Genomic DNA, 20,663 nt, shown 5'->3' with positions numbered 1-20,663 from the left:
TTCAGAAAGTAATCAGAAAGCAAAAAAACTTAAATTTTGCGCAAAATTTAATGTTTCTTTGCTCTCTGATTACTTTCTGAATTTTGACTTAAGAAATTTAACTTCTAAATTTTTTTTCAGCCGTCTGTAACTTCCTGGAACACAGCAACATCGAAAGAAGGCGTTATATCCAATCGAATTATGGATGTATTATGTATAACAGCACCAAATTGTTTGAAGCTCGAACAAATAATTCCATCGATGATGTTGTCATTCGAAGGGAGTTTGAGGAGTGCTATCGATGATGATGGTCCTCTGCCAAGTTTTTAGTCTTTATTTAATTGCTTATTATTTCCCATTCTATTTAGTTCATTTAGTGACTCTTTATAACGAGGACTCTTTTCCGACAATTTGTTACAATCTAAGTCCTAAATACACAATCCTTCCAAAGACTTTACTCGACTCTGCGCCACGTATGCTTGTCCCTCCTCCAACTCCAAAATATTTTGATGTCACTTCTACCGGACTGTATGAAATATATGTTCCACATATGGACCAAATCGGACCACAAATACGATTTTTTTGAATATCTCGATCCTTGCGCCACCTAGCGGCGATTTTTTTTTTCATAGGTCGCTTTCTATTCTTGTATGTATTATGTGTTCGAAATATGAGCCAAATCTGACCACAAATACGATGTTTGTGAATATCTCGATATTTACGCCACCTAGCGGCGATTTTTTTCTTATTATTGCATGGTCATCGGGTTCTGAACTATATTCCAAGTTTACTTAAATTTTAATTACAAAATTGGCGCTGGCCGTGCAGCCTGTCAAGCCAACCTAAACAAAACCGTTTGAAAATACGGCTATTGTACACATCTCTAATTAATAACACAATGCAACTCTGCGAATACATATATAAACTACTCATTACTAGGAAAATTTCTTTTGAAAAACTAAAGCAAGTGTTTCGATAAAGCTGAGCTCATTTCATTTCGTAGAAATTTGCATAAGTACCTTAAGAAATCTGTTTGTTCAACTAATTAAAAAAAAAAACAAGATTTTTTTGTACTATTCCTGAAATCTATAAGAAAAAGTTTTGGTTTATTTTTAACACGCTTTTATTAGCTTGGCCTGTATGCAGCGGAATTTTTGAGCTTAATTTTCACCGGTTTCTAGAAGTCTGATTAATTTGAAACTTTGCATACGTATCAAGGACCGATGACAATGCATTAATGTGAAGGTGCGGTGACATAAGGTCAACGGCCATAAGGACAATTGGCCTTATTACTACTTTGAATGGCCATAAGTTTGATTGAAACTTTGCAAACATATCAAGGCTCGATGGCAATGCATTAATATGATGGTGGGTTGACATAAGGTCAACGGCCATAAGGTCAATTGGCCTTATTACCACTTTGAATGGCCATAAGTTTGATTGAAACTTTGCACACGTATCAAGGGTCGATGACAATGCATTAATGTGATGGTGTGGTAACATAAGGTCAACGGCCACAAGGTCAATTGGCCTTGTTACCACTTTGAATGGCCATAAGTTTGATTGAAACTTTGCACACGTGGGTTGACATGAGGTTAACGGACATAAAGTCAATTGAACTTATGACCACCCCAAATGGCCATAGATTTGAAACCTTGCACATAATGCGAAAAACGCATTCCTTTATTAATGATAGAAGTGGATGCATGGCACATCTACGAAAGAGCATACTGGAGCCCTTTTTAACACGCTTTTATTAGCTTGGCCTGTATGTAGCGGAATCTTTGAGCTTAATTTTCACCGGTTTCTAGAAGTCTGATTAATTTGAAACTTTGCATACGTATCAAGGACCGATGACAATGCATTAATGTGATGGTACGGTGACATAAGTTCAACGGCCATAAGGTCAATTGGCCTTATTACCACTTTGAATGGCCATAAGTTTGATTGTAACTTTGCACACGTATCAAGGGTCGATGACAATGCATTAATGTGATGGTGTGGTAACATAAGGTCAACGGCCATAAGGTCAATTGGCCTTATTACCACTTTGAATGGCCATAAGTTTGATTGAAACTTTGCACACGTATCAAGGCTCCATGACAATGCAATAATGTGATGGTGGGTTGACATAAGGTCAATTGAACTTATGACCACCCCAAATGGCCATAGATTTGAAACCTTGCACATAATGCGAAAAACGCATTCATTTATTAATGATAGAAGTGGATGCATGGCACATCTACGAAAGAAGAGCATACTGGAGCCCTTTTTAACACGCTTTTATTAGCTTGGCCTGTATCTATCTATGTATCCATGTATATATGTAACGGAATCTGAATTGGAGCCGAGAGCCACGGTAATGCAGAGCTCAGAACTCCGTTACACCTTTTGAAGCATTTTAAGATAGGTACTTTTAGCTATTGCAGGCCACCAGAACAAGGCACCATAAAGAAGAATCGGACGCACAATGGCTGTGTAAATCCAGTAGGTCACCTTAGGGGAGAATCCCTAGGAGGTGCCAAATGCTCTCTTGCAGGTGAACAGCACTGCTGCTGCCTTCTTGGATCGCTCCACTATATGGTCACTCCATAATAGCTTCCTATCCAGAATGACTCCCAAATACTTGACTTTATCGCTAAACGCTAAGAACGTACCCCTAATTCTTGGCGGTGTAAGATTTGGTACTTTGCACCTCCTCGTGAAGAGAACAAGCTCGGTTTTATCCGGGTTGACTTCCAAACCTGTGGCGGGTTGTACTCCTGGAGCAGCTCCAGGATGTCAGCTGGGTCCGTTGGCGTCACTGGAACCCAGGCTCTAGCCGTTGGTCGTTAGGGGATATCACGCGCCTCCACTACGTTGAAGCGCGCGCCCGGATATACCACCCCTATCAGCGTGACGGCGGCCCTATAGAGGTTTACCGACCTGGCGTCGTCACAGGCAATTAGCATGACATTGCCCTGGAACCACCCTGCATCGGTGTAAGATGGCGGTGGACCAAGGTTGCCTTTCTTAACCTTAACGGCCACCGTAGCGAGCGCGGCCTCGATCCACTTCTACTGTTGTTTCGTGATCCTGTCATCTTCGCTGCTCTCGTCTATAATGCCAATGATCTGCCGACCCATTTCGGCGAAAGACCGCGTGCAGCCTCCCCGCGTCTTGGCCCTTGGGGTTGGATTCATCCATGGACTGCTGTCGTTTCGAGGTTTCATCACTCTCGACTAAAACTTTTAAAATTACTTGAACTAAAAAATTAAAAATAAATAATTGTTTAAAAAAACTAAAAAAAATACGCTTTTATAGCAAACCGAACTAAAAAATAGAAAATAATTTTCAATTAAAAAGAGTTTATGTAACAGTAGTAGAAGGTCAAACAAACGTTTATAGTTAATCACCTCAAAATAAAATTATAATAAAATTTAAGTTATTAACAGTATAATTTAATTCACAGTAAAAAGCGTGGGGTGCTTGATATTGAATGTTACAGTCATTCTATTGGCGACTATCTGAGAGGAAAGATATGAAATGTATTCAAATGCACCCCACGCTTTTTACTCTGAATTAAAATACTCTGTTAATAACTTAAATTTTATTATAATTTTATTTTGAGGTGATTAACTATAAACGATTGTTGGACCTTCTACTACTGTTATATAAACTCTTTTTAATTGAAAATTATTTTCTATTTTTTAGTTCGGTTTGCTAAAAAAGCGTGTTTTTTTTAGTTTTTTTTAAATATTATTTTTTATTCACAAGACGCAATTAGGTATAAATCGCGTCCACAAAATTTATTACGTAGTACTTTATACTTAGAAGCAGTTATGAAACAGATACAAATAATTAAGTGGACCCTTTGTTCTTTTCTGTATTTATTCATTAAAAATACGGCTATTGTACATATATCTAATTAATAACACAATTCAACTCTGCGAATACATACAGGGCCGTAGAGAGAAAATCCGGGCTCGGGACTAAACAATTTACGGGTCCCCTATAAAAAATCCACTAATACATTTGATTAATTTGAATTAATGACGTCTCATTCATTAATCATTATTGATGAATTACATAAAAAAAAAATGTTTGCCACATCAACTAAATAATTTTTGGACTAAGAGCTGAAAATAAAATTAACACAGAATATTTACTATTTACACTATTTTATTGTAACGTAGAAATAAATTTATCTTTTAACAGACATATATTGTTTCAAATAATCTTTTCTGGTTATTTGGTAACATTTTAATACATTTCTGATAAAAAATAATAATAAATATAAGGCGCGATAACCTCCGAAGAGATTTTAGGCCGAGCTTCTCTTCCAATTTGCGTCGTGCTCCTTTTAATTTATCCTACAAATTGGCGGGATGGAGCCATGTGTAGAAGTTCACGAAAGTGGGGAAAGCTTCTGACCGCCATTCACCTGGGAATGGCCAGGGCGATTCTTTTGCATGCGGTTCAAGCAGCTCACTACTACCGGTCGCTTGGGGCCAAGTATCCTCTGGGTAGCCGCTAAACATCCGTTTAGCGGTGAGCTAATGTGAGAAGGCGACAACCTGGCTAGGCCACTCTGACATAATCGGTTTAAGGGCTAGCCGGGGAGATCTCATAGGCAGCGTCTGTACACCTCTAGGTGCGGCTGCAAGCGGGCGTCTGTCTTGGAGCAAGCGGCTCGCTATATAAACGTGCAAGTAATATTTCCACCCCCGCTGAGCGGGTTGTGCGCTGGGCTTGGGACCCGCCACGTAAAACCATACTCCAATGAAATATAACAACAAGCCTCGGATAAATACACTCTCTATTGATGACGGCCATGGCAAACGTTTGAAGGACAATGAATTGAGGGCATGCACCTAGAACGTCCGCTCCATGAATGGGATTGGTGCATATGCCCGGCTGGTTGATGTCCTCGTCAAAGCAAAATCTGACATCACCGCCACCCAAGAAATGCGTTGGACGAAGCAAGGAAGAAAGAAGATCAAAAATTGTGACATCTATTGGAGTGGCCATACGAATAAGCGAGGTTTCGGCGTCGGATTCGTGGTGGGAGAGAGACTTTGTCGCCAAGTGCTGGCGTTCACGCCTGTGGACGAGCGTCTCGCCGCTATCCGAATAAAAGCAAAAGTTTTTAATATATCATTTATCTGCGCCCATGCGCCGACAGAGGAGAAAGACGATGAGGTGAAAGACACTTTTTATGAACAATTAGAACGCACATACGAGCGCTGCCCCCGTCATGATATAAAAGTCGTGCTTGGCGACTTTAACGCCAGGGTGGGCAAAGAAGGTGTTTTTGGCCCCACAGTCGGAAAGTAAAGCCTACACTTCTCCTAACGGACTAAGGCTGATTGACTTTGCCGGTGCTCGAAACATGGTCATATCCAGCACGAGGTTCATGCGTAAAGAGATACATCAAGCTACATGGCTGTCTCCTGATCGAAATACTCGCAATCAGATCGATCACGTGGTGATAGACGGACGGCATGCCTCCAGTGTTTTAGATGTACGCACGATCCAAGGACATAACATCGACTCGGACCATTATCTCGTTGCAGCCAAAGTACGCACCCGCCTCAACGCGGCTAAAACCATGGAACAAAAAACACAAGGAAAGCTAGACGTCGAAAAGCTTGAATCACAACAGACTGCCAATGATTTCGCAACTCGACTCTCACACCTGCTCTCTGAGAGCACAACCCATCCTGCAGGAATACAGGAGCAGTGGGAGCTTATCTCCAAAGCACTTCGTACTGCCGCCGAGGAAAAAATGGGTTACCGGCGGCCACGAAAAAACAACTGGTAGAAGAATGCCGCGTTGCAACCAAAAGAAAAGACGCTGCCTACAGGGCTACGTTAAAAGCGAGCGTGACAAGAGGAGTGTGTGAACGCTATCGTGAGTTGAAAGGGGAAGCGAGACGCCTTTTTAGGAAGAAAAAAGTAGAGCAGAAAGGCGTGAGTACGAGGAGCTTGAGCTGCTTGCCACCAGGAATAACGCCCGAAAATTATACCAAAAATGCGGCGACAGACGGAAAGTTTTAAGACCGGGGCAAACTCCTGTAGGAATGAAAACGGCGACCTTGTAATTGATGTCCAGAGAGTGCTTAGATTATGGAGGGAATACTTCTCTGCTCTCCTAAATGGAGGCAGTAATTCACCGCGCAGAGATGAAGAACCCGATCCCGCAATCGATGATGATGTAATATATGCCCCCCCCCCCCCCCCCCCCCCCCCCCCCCGATTATGACGAAGTTAGAATAGCAATAACCAGATTGAAAAACAACAAGGCAGTGGGCGCTGGTGGATTGCCTGCGGAGCTATTCAAGTACGGTGGCGAGGAGTTGGTAAGGCGCATGCAGCAGCTTCTTAGCAAAATATGGGCGGATGAGTGCATGCCCGACGGTTGGAATCTAAGTGTTCTTTGCCCAGTCCACAAGAACGGGGATACTGCAAAATACACCAACTATCGTGGAATCAGCCCTCTTAATATCGCATATAAGGTCCTTTCAAGTGTATTGTGCGAAAGATTGAAGCCCACTGTGAACCGGCTGATTGGACCTTATCAGTGCGGATTCAGACCTGGTAAATCTACCATCGACCAGATTTTCACAATGCGCCAAATCTTGGAAAAAACCCGTGAAAAAAGAACCGACACACATCCCTCTTCATCGACTTTAAAGCCGCCTTTGGCAGCACGAAAAGGAGCTGCCTATATGCCGCTATGTCTGAATTTGGTTTCCCGCAAAACTTATACGGCTGTGCGAAATGACGTTGAGCAACACCATCAGCTCAGTCAGAATTGGAAAGGACCTCTCCGAACCGTTCGAAACTGAACGAGGTTTCAGAAAGGGTGACCCCCTATCGTGCGATTTCTTTAATTTGATGCTGGAGAAAATTATACTAGCTGCAGAACTTAACCGCACTTCAACAATTCACTATAAAAGCGTTCAATTACTGGCATATGCTGATTACATTGATATCATCGGCCTAAACACCCGAACTGTTAGTTCTGTTTACTCCAAACTGGAAAAAGAAGCGGTAAAGATGGGTTTGATGGTGAATGAGGACAAAACGAAGTACCTGCTGTCATCCAGCAAAGAGTCAGCGCATACGCGCCTTGGCAACCACGCTACTGTTGGCAGCCATAATTTCGATATAGTAAAATACTTCGTTTAATTGGGAACCAGCATCAACACTAGCAACAACATCAGCACTGAAATTCAGCGAAGAATCAATCTTGCCAATAAATGCTACTTTGGACTAGGTAGGCAATTGAAAAGTAAAGTCCTCGCTCGGCGAAAGAAAATCATACTCTACAAGTCACTTATCGTACCCGTCCTGCTATATGGGGCAGAAGCATGGACCCTGACAACAGCAGATGAAGCGGCTTTGGGAGTGTTCGAGAGAAAAGTTCTTCGAAAGATTTATGGACCTCTACGCGTTGGCGATGGCGAGTACCGAAGAAGATTTAATGACGAGCTGTACGAGCTATACGCAGACATCAACATAGTCCAGCGAATTAAAACGCAGCGGCTGCGCTGGCTAGGCCATGTTATGCGAATGAATGATGATGCTCCGGCCAAGTAAGTGTTTCTATCGGAACCCGCCTATGGAACCAGAGGTAAAGGGCGGCCCCCACTCCGTTGGAAGGACCAGGTGGAAAACGATTTAAACTCCCTTGGTGTGACCAATTGGCGCCGGTTGGCGGAGCGAAGGAGCGACTGGCGCGCCTTGTTGGACGGCCATAACCGTTTAGACGGTTAAGCGCCAATTAAGTAAGTAAGTACAAATTGGCGGGACGGGACCTACTTGTTTTATGCCGACTCCGAACGGCATCTGCAAGGCAGATGAGTTTTCCCTGAGAGCTTTGCATGGCAGAAATACACTCGGAGTGTTTGCCAAACACTGCAGAGGGCGACCCCGCTTAGGGAAATTTTCTTCTAATTGAAAAATCTTCTTTCTAAAATTTTTGACGTTGCTTTGCCCGGGGCGTGAACCCAGGATCCTCGGTGTGGTAGGCGGAGCACGCTACCATCACACCACGGCGGCCGCTGATGATTTTAATTATTGAATATAGAAGGTTCAGATATAAAAGAGTGGCTTTTCTTGATTTTTGCGCTGCAAAATTTTTTATAATAATATCAAAATTTAACTGTCTTGCCAAAGCGGATTCAACACAAAGGGTGGAAGAAGATACATTCGAACTTGTTGATGTACTTGAGAATGCCGGTAACATCTCCGTATGCTTGCGCAGTCAAATTTGGCTTTTGTCTGAAAGACTATGAAGAGAGCTCGGTACATTTTTTTTTTGGATGTCCCATCGCTGTGGAGTGCTGCTGAAAACAGGAAATCATTTTTGTACAACTCCGTAGAAAGTAATTGCAGCCGTACAACATTCTGCAGCATCAAGACCACATAAATTGAGACTGTGGGTTGCACAAGGCGAGTAATCAGCATTCGAGTTTTTGTCGAGAATGTGACGTAGTGCTCCGTTGTAAGCTCCTTTCGTATTGGCGCCGTTATCGTACCCTTGTGCACGACAATCTTTTAATGGAATTTTATGTTTACCTAGAGTATGGCAAATTGGATCAGCGATTTTCTCACCAGTTTTTTGGTTACAATTCACGAAAGCCAAAAACCGTTCTTGAACCAAATCATATACTTCCTTAGGGGGGTTTGGTTGTTGTTACCCCGCGAAGGTTTAGTCGAAGAAAAAATTAAAAAATATTAGGGGGGCGTGGCACCTCCCATACAATCTTAATGTTTAAAGCTGATTATCTCTAAAAGAGTTCAAGGTAGGGAGCTGAAAATTGGTATAGAGGTAGGTGATATCAAAACCCTTCTCACGCAGAAAAGTGGGGGTTAACAGAAAAGAAGGCGTTGCACCTCCCATACAAACTTAATTTTTCATGCTGAATATCTCTAAAATTGTTTAAGGTAGGGACTTGGTAATTGGTGTGGAGATAAACGATAACAATTCCATATTTATGCAAAATAATAGGATTTATTCGAAAAGGGGGCGTGGCACCTCCCATACATACTTAGCGTTGGAAGCTGAATATATCGGAAAGAATAAATGGCAGGATCCTGAAAATTGCTATAGAGCTAAATGATATAAAAACCATTCCCACGCATAAAAGTGGGGGTTATCGGAAATCGGGGCGTGGCACCTCCCATACAAACTTAATTTTTCAAGCTGAATATCTATAAAAGCGTTTAAGGTTGGGACCTGAAAATTGATCAGGAGATTAACGATATCAATAGCATGCTTATGAAAAAAAACAGTAGTTTTGGGAAAAGGGGGCGTGGCACCTCCCATGCGTTCTTAATTTTTAAGGCTAAATATCCCTAAAAGCGTTCATGGCATGTACATAGAAATCACTATGCAGATATAAGATATCAATACCATGTGCACCAAAAAAAAAAAAAAAAGATTTATCGAAAAATGGGGCATGGCACCTCCCATGCGTACTAAACTTTTGATACTGAATATATCTAAAAGGATTGGAGGAGGGGCCTGAAAACCATTATGGAGGTATACTATATCAATACTCTTACTTAATTACTTAAAATAGCCAATACTCAGTGAAAATAAATTGGAGCGTAGTAGGCGGTCATTCCATTTGACAGCTTGCAATATTATTTCTAATGTAATAATTGAAGCGGTAGCTTTTCGTGTTAAATAGTTTACATCTACAAAATGAAAAATAGCGAATGTGTGGATTATAATTTTCTGACTGCTTTAGTTCATATTTCGTTTAAAAAACTGAGTGAATTGGTAAAAGTGATTTATTGTGTCGGCGAATATCTCTTTGCATTGGACTATATATAGTTTATCGTTAAATTGCATCTTTTTCCTTAGTTGGGTTAGCTCATTTTTGGATTTTTCAAAGGTAAGTAAAACCGTATGTGAGCTGTATGCAAATGTATGATCATTTCCAATTAAATATTTGTTAAGATGCCAAGAATCAATGTGTATGGTAACATTCTCACAGCAGAAGGAGAATGCGAAATTTCAGAGCTCGTCAAACAGAAAGGGAAAGTGTTATTGAGAGGGTATCAGCTCGAAATAGACCGCTGGAGAATCGCGCGCACCAGTTAGAAGATGTAAACCAAACTTACAATCAGGAAGAACGATTGAGAAGAAGGGAAGTTCACAATCAGCAAGAACGATTGAGAAGAAGGGAAGTTCGTGCTCGCGAAAGTGATGAAGTAAGATCACAACATGCGATTATTCGACGACAACAGCGGCAACAACAAGTTTCTTTGGTGAACACTAAACGGGCAGGCTTTCGATATGAACCAAACATTCAATATAGCGCATCTGTTCAAATCGGTCAAATGTCAGTAGTTTGTCAACGTTGCAATGCAGTCAAATTTCAAAAAGAACTGCCAGGATTATTTTGCGCGGGGGGAAAGGTTAACTTGCCTGAATTGCTTCCACCACCAGAGCGATTGTTCCAGCTGCTTTACGGTGAATCTCCCAACTCGAGGCATTTCTTACAGCACACTAAAATGTACAACGATTGTTTTCAAATTACGTCGTTTGGCGGTGAAATTGTAAATGAACAAAACTACAATCCAACGTTTAAGGTAATTTTACTAAGCGCAATAGTTGACAGAAACTGAAGAACTTTCCTCCAATTATACAGGTTCACGGACAAATTTTTCATCTCGCTGGATCGCTGTTGCCGCATCAAGATTAAGAACACAAATATCTCCAAATTTACTTTCTGGGAGATTCACATGATGAACTAAATCGACGTTGTACTATCTTCAATGCAACGAAAAGAGAAATAATGGATCAATTGCAGCAAATGTTACAGGAACACAATGACCTCATCCAACTGTTTACGATTTCGTTGGAACGTATGCCAACAGATGATCATAGCATAATCATACATGCGGACAAGAGACCAACAGGAACTCATGAAAGACAATATAATGCACCTACAGTTAGCAAAATATCAGTTGTTGTTGTTGGAGAAAATTTGGAGTCGCGTGATATTGTCATAAAACGTAGAACTGAAAACGCACTAAAGCGGATAAGTGAGACACATCGGTCTTACGACGCAATGCGATATCCGCTCATGTTCTGCCGTGGGGAAGACGGATATCACTTAGGCTATAAGATGATAAATCCAATGAATGGTTAGTACAAAAAATGTTTGTTTGCTACTTCATATATGTAATTTAAACTTTTAGGTGTCAAAACAAATAAAAAGGTCAGTTCAATGAACTTTTACGCATATCGAATAATGATTCGACAAAACTATGACAACCACTTACTGAGATATCGACGATTATTCCAACAGTATGCAGTTGATATGTACGTTAAAGTTGAGACAGAACGACTTAATTACATTCGATACAATCAGTCGAAGTTGCGATCTGAAGAGTATATTCACTTACGAGATGCGATGAATAGTGATGCGGATATTACAGATATTGGTCGACTCACTATTTTGCCATCGACATACATTGGCAGTCCTAGACACATGCATGGGTACTCCCAGGACGCGATGACTTACGTGCGCAATTATGTACGACCGGATTTGTTTGTAACATTTACTTGCAATCCAAAATGGCCAGACATTACGAATCTGTTGCACCCCGGCCAATCACCAAGGTATCGCCATGACGTCACAGCACGAGTGTTTAAACAAAAAATCAGATGTTTGATGGACTTCATTACGAAACAACGTGTATATGGTACTGTTCGATGCTGGATGTACTCAGTGGAGTGGCAGAAGAGAGGTTTACCCCACGCACACATTCTGCTTTGGATGGTGGAGAAAATTACACCTGACCAAATTGATGACATAATTTCCGCTGAAATTCCTGATGTTCATATAGATCCAGAGTTGCACGAAGTGGTGATGGCCAATATGGTTCATGGGCCATGCGGACAACACGATTCATCTTCGGTTTGTATGTCGGACAATAAATGCAAAAAACGCTATCCACGTGCTTTTATTTCGGAAACTCAAACTGGAAGCGATGGATACCCTCTCTATCGGCGTCGCTCACAATGGCAGAACATCCATCACTCAATTGAAAGGAAAGAATTTCTTGGTTGATAACACATGGATCGTTCCATATTCGCCTATTTTGTCTAAGGCATTCAAAACACATATAAATTTTGAGTATTGCAGTTCAATAAAGTCAATTAAGTATGTTTGCAAATACGTCACCAAAGGAAGCGATATGGTTGTTATTGGCGTGGAACGAGATGAAATTAGCAAATTTCAAATGGGCAGATATGTCAATTGCAATGAAGCAATCTGGAGAATATTTTCATTTGCAATACATGAACGCCATCCGACTGTTGTGCATCTGGCAGTTCATTTGGAGATTGGCCAATGAGTTTATTTCAACGCAGATAACATAGTACAGCGAGCGGAAAGACCACCAGCAACCACTTTAATAAGTTTTTTGTAACTTGCACCAGTAATCCGTTCGCGAGAACATTGCTTTACTCTGAGATGCCTCGGTATTATACATGGAATGCATCGTCGAAGAGATGGTTACGTAGGAAGTACGGCCATCCAGTAGATGGTTATCCAGGTGTTATTTCAACTCATGCATTGCGAAGAATTTGCAGTATCCATCCAACGATGATTCTTTTACCTACGTTTGCTTCTGGTCAATGTACGCGGTTCAACTTCATTTCAATGTTTGAGGACTGTAGATGGTACCATTTGTGCAATATTTCGAGAAGCATGTGAACAATTGCAGTTGCTTGAACACGACAGTCACTGGAATCAAACGCTAGAGGATGCAATAGCTTCCTCACCAGCCACTTCAGTTCGTGTAATTTCGCAATAATAATTTCGACATGTCGACGGCGGCCACCGTGGTGTGATGGTAGCGTGCTCCGCCTACCACACCGTGTGCCTTGGGTTCTCACCCCGAGCAAAGCAACATCAAAATTTTAGAAATAATGTTTTTCAATTAGAAGAAAATTTTTTTAAGCGGGGTCGCCCCTCGGCAGTGTTTGGCAAGCGCTCCGGGTGTATTTCTGCCATGAAAAGCTCTCAGTGAAAACTCATCTGCCTTGCAGATGCCGTTCGGAGTCGGCATAAAACATGTAGGTCCCGTCCGGCCAATTTGCAGGGAAAATCAAGAGGAGCACGACGCAAATTGGAAGAGAAGCTCGGCCTTAGATCTCTACGGAGGTTATCGCGCGTTACATTTATTTTTATTTTTTTTAATTTCAACATGTCAGCCTTCAAACCCGCCTCTATTATGGGATGCGTACAAAGATGACATGACAGAAGATATTTTGCACCGCTTGCGACTCGCGACAAGAAATTTCGAGTTGCAAATGAACGCTGACATCAACAATGAAGCATTAGTCCTTATTGAAGATTTATGTTTACTCATGAGTGGAAAACTTTTGATTGAAGTTCATATGCCAGCGCCAAGTCGTCTAGCAAGGGATGTACTGAATCGCGAATTGGAACGCGAGCGTGCTTACGATATAACTCACTTGCAACAACAAGTACAAACAAATTTTCCACTGTTGAATGAACAGAAAAGCAGTGCGTACAATCAACTAACAAATGCTGTAGATAATGGAAACGGTGGCATATTTTTTCTCGATGCGCCCGGCGGGACCGGCAAAACGTTCCTATTGTCTTTAATACTAGCAGCAATACGTGGTCAAAGTGGTATTGCGTTAGCTCTTACATCTACCAGAATTGTGGCAACACTGTTGGAAGGTGGAAGAACGACACATTCAGCATTAAAGCTTCCACTGAACTTGCAAATACACGAAAGTCCTGTTTGCAATATTTCAGAGCAATCAGCAATGGCACAAGTTTTAAAAAACTGATCATATGGGATGAGTGCACAATGGCCCACAAACGATCATTAGAAGCACTCGACCGAACATTGAGAGATTTGCGCAATAATGATCGCTGCTTTGGAGGAGTGATGAAATTGCTGGCGGGCGTGTTCAAATTCCAAAATCAACAGCGGCGGATGAGCTAAAGCATGTCTGAAGACACCGCATTTGTGAAGGTTTGTTAAAACCATTTCATTGACCATTAATATGCGAGTTTTGCTGCAACACGATAGAACTGCAGAGGTTTTTTCAAAAGAGCTGCTGCGAATCGTGAATGGACAAGTTCCGATAGATCCTTGCAGTGAATTAATATGGATTCCAACTGCGATCTGCCAATTCGCTTCAAGTGAGGGTGAACTAATTAGCAGTGTATATCCAAATATCGCTCAAAATTATGGTAACTACGAGTCGTTAGCCGCACGCGCAATTTAGCAGCAAAAAATATTGATGGCAACGACTTGAATTGGATGATTCAAGATCAAATTCCGGGAGATCTGTTTTCTTATAAATCTATTGATCGCATCGAAAATGAAGACGAAGTAGCAAATTACCCAGTACAGTTCTTAAACTCTCTGGATTTACCTGGAATGCCCCCTCATCATTTGCGTCTCAAAGTTGGCTCTGTTGTTATTATGCTACGCAATCTTCATGCTTCCAAACTGTGCAATGGTACACGACTGATTGTTACGAACCTAATGGACAATTTAATAAGGGCAAGCATTTTGAAAGGCCCGTTCAAGGGAGAGGAATGCCTACTTCCCCGGATTCCCTTAACTTCAACAGATTTCCTCTTCCAATTAAAATGTATGCAGTTCCAATGAAACTTGCATTTGCGATGACAATTAACAAGTCACAAGGGCAGTCGTTGGAAGTATGCGGCATAAACCTAGAAATGCCATGCTTTTCACATGGTCAGCTCTATGTGGCGTGTTCCCGTGTTGGAAAACCGTCCTCGCTATTTATTTACGCTCCGGGACAGAAAACTAAAAATGTTGTGTATCGTGCAGCCTTAAACTGAATACTAAAACTATATATTTTTTAAGTTGTATACACAATGAAGTAGTGAAAAATCGCAAATTTTCTATTAAAAATAATACAGGTGTAATAACAATTTTTGAAATGAAATAAATAAAAAACCTTATTTTGGGCAGAACGAAGTTTGCCGGGTCAGCTAGTTCTATATAAAATTTCTCTCCACTTTTGAGTTTTAGTGATTAGCTGTTCATTGAGAAGTGAAATATACGTGTATATAGCTGGTAAACAAGAATCAGATTCACGAAATTACTAGACCTTAGGAGAAATGGGTGAACGAGGAAACCGAAGAGTATAAAAGCAGCACAAGCTGAAGCATGACGAATCAGTTTGGTCTAAACACGCAATTACTTAGTTGTGAAGTACTTACAAAGTAGTCTAATAAAGACCATTTTGCATTATTGAATATTGGGGTTATTTATTCAACAGTTTAGCGATTCGAAAATTTGCAGAAGGTGTAAAATAAGCGGAGCTTCACTAAATTCGTTACAGTATTTTCGTCTGATGGCAGTTTATGGCACTATACACTAACCAGTTACGCTCCAGCGTGGCAAGATTCTGTTTAACAACGAGGTAGGAAATATCTCGTAATGACAATCATTTGGAATAATAACAAGACACTTATGATGGCTTCGCCGAAATATTTCGTTGACTTCCTCAGATCGCAAAAACTCATTATTCACGGTACCGATATCGAAGTCGTTTAAATAATTTGAACTTTGATACAGAGTTGGTGGTATTGTTGGAAGACTTTTTGAAGATGAACCTTCATCAGTGTCACCACGAAAACTTTACGATTTCGGACTCATGTAAAAAATCATTACCAGTATTCGTTGCTTTTGAAATTCGGCTTAAAATTTGCACATGGAACAACTACAGACTCTCCTGAATTAAAACAAAACATGCCTTAGTGCCTCTAAATCGCGGGCCCCCTTTGAAACCCCGGGCTCGGTGGGAATCCCCCTCCCCCTCTCGTCAGGCCTGAATACATATATAAACGGCTCATTACTAGGAAATTATCTTATGAAAAACTAAAGCAAGTGTTTCGATATAGCTGAGCCCATTTCATTTCTTAGAAATATGCATAAGTACCTTAAAAAATCTGTTTGTTCAACTATTTTTTCAGATTTTTTCGTACTATTCCTGAAATCTATAAGAAAAAGTTTTTCTTTATTTTTCATTCGCAGGACCCAATTAGGTATAAATCGCACCAACAAAATTTATCACGTAGTACTTTATACTTAGAAGCAATTTGAAAACAGATTAAGCTAATTAAGTGCACACTTTGTTCTTTTGTGTATTTATTCATTAAAAATACGGCTATAGTACACACCTCTAATTAATAACACAATTCAACTCTGCGAATACATATACAAACAACTCATTACTAGGAAATTTTCTTTTGAAAAACTAAAGCAAGTGTTTCGATAAAGCTGAGCTCATTTAATTTCGTAGAAATATGTATAAGTACCTTAAAAAATCTGTTTGTTCAACTAATTAAAAAAACAAGATTTTTTTGTACTATTCCGGAAGTCTATAAGAAAAAGTTTTTGTTTATTTTTTATTCACAAGACCCAATTAGGTATAATTCTCGTCAACAAAATTTATCACGTAGTACTTCATATTTAGAAAAAAAATTCCTTTTACAATCTAAACAATGCCTGCTATTCTCGTTCCTATAGAGTCATATCGCTTGAACATACTCCGGCCTTGAGACTCGACCGTTCTCGAGGTTGAACAGGTTCTACTGGTAAAACACAAATCTTCTGAACAGGGCGACTGATGGTGTTCTGACCCGTCCAGATAGTTAAAAACAAAAAAAATTGTTAATAAACCATGAGCACTTGGGAATGTCAAACAAAGTAATTGACAATAAACAAAAATCCAGCATTATCAGTGCTTTGCACCAGATGGCGCAACACTGAATAAATATAGTTGGTAAAAAGGAATAGAAGTAGCAAATTTGCCAGTCAAACAAACCACCGCTGTATAGCTAAATGGTTAGCGCAGCATGCCTAAAGCGTACTGATGATGAAGACTTAGCACCCTTCGAAATGGATCTATCTGCGCAGCTATGGCAGGTTGTCTGAAAAATTTTCTACTTACTATTCCAAAAACAAAATTCAATTTTTCAAATTTAGAAAAATTAAAAAATAACAATAATTATCATTAGAAAAAAATTATTGTTCTGGCCTTGAGCTCGATTCGAACCTTGAATGATTTATCAATAGGCCGATAAAAACAAAAACAATTGTTAATAAACCATGAGCACTTGGGAATGTCAAACAAAGTAATTGACAATAAACAAAAATTTAGCATTATCAGTGCTTTGCACCAGATGGCGCAACACTGAATAAATATAGTTGGTAAAAAGGAATAGAAGTAACAAATTTGCCAGTCAAACAAACCACCGCTGTATAGCTAAATGGTTAGCGCAGCATGCCTAAAGCGTACTGATGATGAAGACTTAGCACCCTTCGAAATGGATCTATCTGCGCAGCTATGGCAGGTTGTCTGAAAAATTTTCTACTTACTATTCCAAAAACAAAATTAAATTTTTCAAATTTAGAAAAATTAAAAAATAACAATAATTATCATTAGAAAAAAATTATTGTTCTGGCCTTGAGCTCGATTCGAACCTTGAATGATTTATCAATAGGCCGATAAAAACAAAAACAATTGTTAATAAACCATGAGCACATACAAAAAAAATTTTAAAGTTTTTTTTTCAATTAAATAAAAAAAAAAATTCTCGGCCTACTCCGGGATTAGTGGGGATGATTGCAGCATTGATTGAAGTTTTTTATGAGAAGAAAAAGGGCGAAATTCGAGAAATCTCGAAAAACTGAAAAATTACGAAAAAAAACTTTAAAATTTTTTTGGAATTTTTTCCGAAAAGTACATTTAAAAACAAATTAAAAAAAAAGATCCCAAACGGTCAATTTTTGAAAAAGTTATAACATTTTGAAAACAAAAGCGGTGTTTTTTTAAAAATTCATAACTTTTATGAGTTGGATGAAAAAATTTGAAAAACTTCTGAAAAACGTCTTTCGTAAACTATAAAAAGAAGAAAAACCTTCAGCCAATTCTAAAGGGGTCGGGTTCAAAATTGGTCGAAATAGGATGGAATACCCCATATATAAACAACTTATTACTAGGAAGTTTTCTTTTGAAAAACTAAAGCAAGTGTTTCGATAAAGCTGAGCTCATTTCATTTCCTAGAAATATGCATAAGTACCTTAAAAATCTTTTTGTTCAAATAATAAAAAAAAAAATTTTTTTTTGTACTATTCCGGAAATATATAAGAAAAAAGTCTTTGTTTATTTTTTATTCATAAGACTCAATTAGGTATAAATCGCGTCAACAAGATTTATCACGTAGCTCTTTATGCTAAGAAGCAATTTGAAAACAGATAAAACTAATTTAGTGGACCCTTTGTTATTTTCTGTATTTATTAATTAAATATGTGGCTATGTACACATACCTAATTAATAACACAATTAAACTCTGCGAATAAATATATAAACAACTATTTACTAGGAAATTTTGTTTTCAAAAACTGTAGCAAGTGTTTCGATAAAGCTGAGCTCATTTCATTTCGTACACTGAAAGAAATGGTGCTAGTAAAATCAACAAATCGGTTCTGTTGTTCTTGATTTAACGGAGATTTGTCAAGCGAACAAATTAGTTTAGTCATTTCAACCGATGAGAAATTGTTGCTCTTAAGGTAACAAAATTCTGTAAAATTGACAGATTCCTAATCAATCTAACTGATTTTTTTGTTAACACAACTGATCTCACTGGTCATTTCAACAGCGATCAACAGTCAATACATGAGCAAATTTCAAAGAGAATTTTACGCTCACTGCGCTCTCTACTTTGTACTTATGTATGCTGTGTACTATATGTATGCACATATTTACGTATGTATATGGCAGCAGCCGTGGCGTGATGGTAGCTTGCTCCGCCTGCCACACCGAAGACCCTGGGTTCACACCCCGGGTAAAGCAACATAACAATTTTAGAAATAAGGTTTTTCAATTAGAAGAAAATTTTCCTAGCGGGGTCGCCCCTCGGCGCTGTTCGGCAAGAACTCCGAGTGTATTTCTGCCATGAAAAAATCTCAGTGAAAACTCATCTGCTTTGCAAATGCCGCAACATAAGTACTTTCGTAGGGTTGGTGTCGAAATTCTGTATGTACAAAATTCTAAAAACAATATTCTGCTTTTTAAAATTCTGCTTTTTTAAAATTCTGCTTTCTAAAATTCTGCTTTCAAAAAAATAACCCTTAGGCGATCCAACACCGGCTACGCCATGCCAAGATTCCGGAATTTTGGCTTCCAGAATTAAACATGCAGAATTTTGAAAAAGCAGAATTTTAGAAAACAGAAGTTTAGAAAGCAGAATTTTAAAAAGCAGAATTTTAAAAAAGCAGAATTTTGTTCAAGCAGAATTTTTTTGCAATTTACAGAATTTTGTCACCCAGAATTTTGTAATACAGAATAATGACACGCTCCCACTTTCGTACAAAGCTGTCGCAACAACTTTTTTTGTCCATGTGACTACTAAAACGGTCAATTACGAATCAACGATTTGTGCGCAGTTGATTCAATATCTTGTTGAGATGGATAAAACTTGACAGAGATTTCTGTTGAATTGACCCGTATTTCGGTTGATTTTACCAGTATTTTTCTTTCAGTGTAGAAATATGCATAGGTACCTTAAAAAATCTGTTTGTTCAACTAATTAAAAAAACAAGATTTTTTGTACTATTCCTGAAATCTATAAGACAAAGTTTTTGTTTATTTTTTATTCACTCGACTCAGTTAGGTATAAATGGCGCCCACAAAATGTATCACGTAGTACTTTATACTTAAAAAGTAGTTAAAAAGGTGTGAACCTAAAATGAATTCAAGTATTCATATCGCCATCCTGTCTCTCGTACTTAGCTCGTATCTGACTGCTGCGAATGTGCAATCTCGCGTTTTAAATGGCAAATTTATAAGAATAGAAAACAGCCGACATTCGATAGCTATTCTTTATGATAGCTACTATAAATGCGTTGGCTCCTTAGTCAAAAGAGATTTGGTGGTAACATCTATGTCTTGCATAGAAGAAAACGTGTGCAAGCTAGATAAGAGTAAATTCCTTCTTCTAGCTGGAGTAAGCGATTTAAGTGATATTGACCCAGCAAAAGCGCAAATACACCAAGTGAAGAGTATAGATCATCATAATTCTTATAGAGAAGCATATATAGATATAGGTGTACTCAAAGCGGCTGGATGCTTTTTTGAGTCAGATCAAGTTAAACCAATACCTCTTTGTGGAGTGGAATTAAGAGAGGGCACACCACTGAAAATTAGTGGATGGGGTCCGATAGACATAGGTTATGCAAATTCTCGTCTCCATACAACTGAAGTATATGTAGTAAACTCAGAAAAATGCGAGCCAATTTATAGCAATAGAGAATTCCTAACACTCATTTGCGCTGGACGTCAAAAAAAAAAATCCAAGTTCCAGAGACCGTGGAGCAGGGGCCACTTTTGATGGAAAACTTTGTGCAGTGGTACACGGTGGTGGTCTTGATGACATCTCTTCTCCGAGGTTATATACAGATATAACACATCCAGTGGTTAACGATTATTTAAAATTCATGATGGGTGAAATTGTAAATTAACTGTTGACTGGAATATCACCCTAGCTCGACTGAACGCCGAATTTCGAATTATTTTGAGATGGGGCATTTTTCAAACAGTTGTTGAGATATGGTGATATTCCACTCAGCCGTCAAATAAGCGATATATG

General features: G+C 39.3%; 1 pseudogene; it reads left to right on the top strand.

Moving 5' to 3' along the window:
- Nucleotides 1-9,981: 9,981 nt before the first annotated feature.
- On the top strand, nt 9,982-10,872 carry LOC137247747 (uncharacterized; annotated as a pseudogene).
- Nucleotides 10,873-20,663: the final 9,791 nt, after the last annotated feature.

This window comes from Eurosta solidaginis, chromosome 4 (genome assembly GCF_040869045.1).
Source record: "Eurosta solidaginis isolate ZX-2024a chromosome 4, ASM4086904v1, whole genome shotgun sequence".
NCBI lineage: Eukaryota > Metazoa > Arthropoda > Insecta > Diptera > Tephritidae > Eurosta > Eurosta solidaginis.
Note: the sequence above shows the minus strand (reverse complement) of the source record. Positions and strands in the feature narration are given on the sequence as shown.